At 39.1% G+C, this 4,466-nt stretch overlaps 1 long non-coding RNA gene across 1 annotated transcript; it reads right to left on the bottom strand.

Annotated features, from left to right (window-relative positions):
• Positions 1-1,486: 1,486 nt before the first annotated feature.
• LOC133039525 (uncharacterized) lies at positions 1,487-3,246 on the bottom strand. The gene is made up of 2 exons (XR_009688667.1): positions 2,907-3,246; positions 1,487-1,751 (listed from the first exon to the last, which is right to left on the bottom strand). It is a non-coding gene; the product is annotated as an uncharacterized LOC133039525 (long non-coding RNA).
• Between the last annotated feature and the right edge of the window lie 1,220 nt (positions 3,247-4,466).

Raw genomic sequence — 4,466 nt, 5'->3', positions numbered from 1 at the left:
TAACCAGCCAAACCCAGAAAACTTCTGACCTCTGTAGCTGACTTCGGTACTGGCCAATCCCGAACAGCTTCAATTATTGTCGGATCCACTATGATCCCATCTTTATCCACTATGTGCCCCAGAAATGAGACACGGGATAACCAAAACTCACACTTCTTGAATTTAGCATACAGCTTATTGTCCGTAATCATTGGGAAACTGATCTGAGATGCAAATCATGGTCTTTATCTGTTTCAGATTACACCAAGATGTCATCGATAAACACGATCACACATCTAATAAGGTAATCTTGGAACGTCCAATTCATATAATCTATATCAAGTATACTACGTAGCTTTGGCCCATCTTTCACCCTGATGGTGATTCTTACATTTCGAACATTCAAGATATGACTTGAAAGAGGATTCGTGACCTTGACGGTCACCTCAATTTCCCTGATACTTTCTATTACTCCCTGATACTTCGAAAGCCTCAGCCTTCCGTTTGTAATCAGGGTTGCCACTGTCGGTCCCCTTACTGACGTTACCACTAGCAGGCGGATTCGATGTCATGACGGCATCCTTTGCGGTCTGCTCATTTATTACAGATTATTCCGTCTCCTCAACAATTAAGGCTAGCTCTATCACTTTCTTGTACAAAGTGTCATATGAAGTGGTAACCTTCAAGTCCCGACTGATTGTGGCATTCAGTCCTCTCTTCATCCACTGCTTGGCCTTAATTATGTCAATACCTCCTAGAAAAGTCGGAGGTTGCAGCTTCACAAACCGCTCAAACACCGAGTCTCAATGCGGCATAACAAACCCCTGGTTACCCACCACTGGCACAGGTGCTGGTGGTAACACTTGATCAACAGGGGCAACCGGTTACCTTAATTGTCGCAACTCTTCTTCTTGACGAAGTATGACACTTCGCATTTCTTGAAACATCTGCTGCCATTCAGCAGGAGGATTAGCATTGCCAACCTCCGCATTATTTCCCCAGATTCCGCGGAGGTGGGGGCAGTGCGGTGAATTGGTTTGGCTTACACGAAGCTCTACTAACTCGCCCTGTGGTCTAGATGATTAAAAAGAGTCCACTACTAGTACCTGTGTAATCAACAACCCCAGCGAATTAAGCACCAATACCACACTTACGCACTTAATGCCTTAAACCCTAACTCATCTATTTACCTCATACATATTTACATAAACAATTAGCATTTATAGCATGGCATCACATAACACATACATACTCTAGATGCTTGCATACTGCCTAAAATGGAAAGCAGTAAACAGATGATCACACATTCAGTCAAGTATTTACTCTCAATACTTACTGCACCATGAGTCGAGCTTATCTCTGACGACGAATGTACATGTTCTAGGCCTACGTGGAAGTTTAAAAACCTTGGCGCTCTGATACCAAATTGTAACGCCCTAAATAATTAGGCACGCTACCCAAAATACTTATGAAACCCTAATCCCCTAAACGGGATTACTAATCAAAATAGCGCAGAATTTAAACTTTTATATTAAACAGAAAGAAAATAAACTTGTAATATATTTAAAACTTTTAAAATAGTTGGGATCCCAAAAATATTTACAAACGCTATTACAAGTCATTTATTTCTAGCCGACCTAAACGGCAAAATAGAATTCAAAAGTTCATCACTGATAGACCCTTAACCCGCTTGGTCTGATATGGCTTGAACATGTACATTCTTCATCTTGCTCCTCAAACTCATGGTTGATCAGCCACTGACTTACCCTTTCCTGCACAGTAGAGCACCCGTGAGCCAAGCCCAAGAAGACAAGATAAAACATATCAATAATATGCTCATCATACAATATAAACAACAATGCTATTCAAATTTGTCTGTGTGACACAGACCTGCATGTTACGCTCACATGCCTATTTATGTCTACGTGGCGTAGACCTACATGTTGCGCTCACACGTCTATTTATGTCTACGTGGCGTAGACCCACGTGTTGCTCTCACACGTCTATTTACAATAAGGCCTTAGATCAGTTCATCTCGGTTCTTGTTACCGAGTCCAACCTGGTTATGACTTGAGCGCATAACCCTTAGTCTCAACATATATATTTATCATATAATTATTGGTGCCACTGCACTATTTGTCTATTTGCTATAGACCTGCGTGTTACGCTCACACGCCTATATATGTCTATGTAGCATAGACCTACGTGTTGCTCCCACACGTCTATATATGTCTCTGTAGCATAGACCTACATGTTACGCTCACACGTCTATTTATAATAAGGCCTTAGTAAGGTTTATCTCGATTATAATTACTGAGTCTAACCTGGTTATGCCTTGCTCACATAACTCTATTCATATATATTTACGTAATCCATACATTACGTTCTTTTAGTGGTTTATCCTAGTAATATACTAGGTCTAACCAAGTTATGTCTTATGCACATAACTCTTGAAATATATGTATGTATTCAATAGATAACAAAACACATAGAATCTTAGGGTAATAACCCTAAATTACATACCAAATAGTCTTTCATATAACATATCATTGCATGCTCAAAATAACACTTATAGAGATTAATAACCCTAATTCATGCTTTCACTTGATTAGCAATATTATTGTACATCATGACTTTCTTACCTTCACATAACTTCTAGGGTAATAACCCTAGACCGCATTACTATCAAACTCAAGGTAATAATTTACCGAGTCTAACTTAATTATGCCTTGTGCGCATAATTCTTTATTACAATATGTCTAGCATGGCATAGCATTTACACATTAATAATTACTAGGGTAATAACCCTAGGCTATTAAACCACTCACTTTAGGGTAATAACCCTAATCTCGGTTTCTAATTATCACCAATATAACATTCAATATAAGCACCACCGTGCATATCTCTACGTGCAACTACTGTCTTACCTGTTGTCCCGCAAAGGCAGAGATTCTGAATCCCCGGGTGCTCCTGACCAGGTGCCGGTAATCCTAGTCACACAAGCTGGGATTTTCACAAATAGGGTTAACCCCTGATTTCATATTCATAAAATAAATTCATGGCATTTCAAATATATATAATCACATAGAGCTCGAAAAGAGCTTTCTAACGGTATAAAGAACATCCCAAACGGAGTCCCGAGTCAAAAGTTATGGCCGAAACAAAATTCAGCATTTCCCGATGAACTCCAACCGGAATTCCGGATGAACCAACCGGAATTCCGGTTGTCTGGGCAGAGAACACGAAATTTCTCAATCTTTAAACCCCCAAAACTCATTCAAATCATCCCCAAACATTCCCAAACTTTCCAGAGCATCAATATATGTCATAATAAACATATTCCAAAACTTAAACCCAACAATTGCACTAAAAATCAAAAAGTTCCATTAAAGCACCAAGCTTGCTTTTCACAACCAAAATCACAATTAATCCACTTACAGCAGCTAGCAAATATTATAGGGTCTAAAACACATATTTCTAAAACACATATTTATGCATTAAAATCCAACAATAAACCCCATAATTTCAGATTATCATTCATCAAATAAAATGCCAAATAATCAATCCAATTTATATTTCGGGCCCGAACCCAGTTCGGCCTGAAATTCCCGGTTGTGACTATACCGCGCTAACCTGTCAGAACACACCTGAAAAGACAACACAGGCATACTATATAATAATATAGTTCTATTAAGCATGTAATTAAATTAATTTCATCATTTTACCCTTCTCGGGTCATAATTACCAAAAAGCCCCTGGCTTACCAACGGGGTCTTTAATATATTAAAATTCATATAAATCACATATATTGAACTATATAATAATATAATTCCTCCATTATACATAATTATCTAGTTAGGGTTTTGCTAATCCATTTCTTAATTTCGGGTATTACAATAGGATTCCCAATTGTGCTAACTAAAGCACTCAAGCAGTTTTTCCCCCAATATTGCAGACCCAAATCATTCAAATGGATCCAAAGAGGCACAGATTTAACAAGTTTTATAGCATCCAAATCAGTAGTCCAAGGTCTAGTGATTACCGGTTTACGATTGAATTGAATGACTCCATGTTCCAGCACATGATCCCTGGTTGCATCATCATTGAACTTGACTATGGTAAATCCTCCATTCATACACACTATCTGAGCTATTCCCAAATTTCCCCACATCCTTCGGATAAACCCTTCAAACACTGCAAATGGAGGGTTTGCCCCCAAAACCATACAAATTACAGCTGAACTCCAATTAGCCGCCTGGAATTTCACCTCTTCAACATCAATCTGAGCAATCCTAACCCCATCCTTTACCACCGGCTCCTCATATTTCAACTGAACATCTTGATCCAAAGGCTTAGCTGTGGTGAATGTCCGCCAATGACTCTGAGAGAGAGATTGATGATCATTTTCCACCATTTTTGCCCAAGATTGCTCTTCACGTTTCTCCTTATCTCCTTCGACAGCCGCCTCTGATGTCTCCAATCCTGCA

This window comes from Cannabis sativa, chromosome 6 (assembly GCF_029168945.1).
Source record: "Cannabis sativa cultivar Pink pepper isolate KNU-18-1 chromosome 6, ASM2916894v1, whole genome shotgun sequence".
NCBI lineage: Eukaryota > Viridiplantae > Streptophyta > Magnoliopsida > Rosales > Cannabaceae > Cannabis > Cannabis sativa.
The sequence above is the reverse complement of the archived record's forward strand: the minus strand, read 5'-3'. Positions and strand labels throughout refer to the sequence as shown.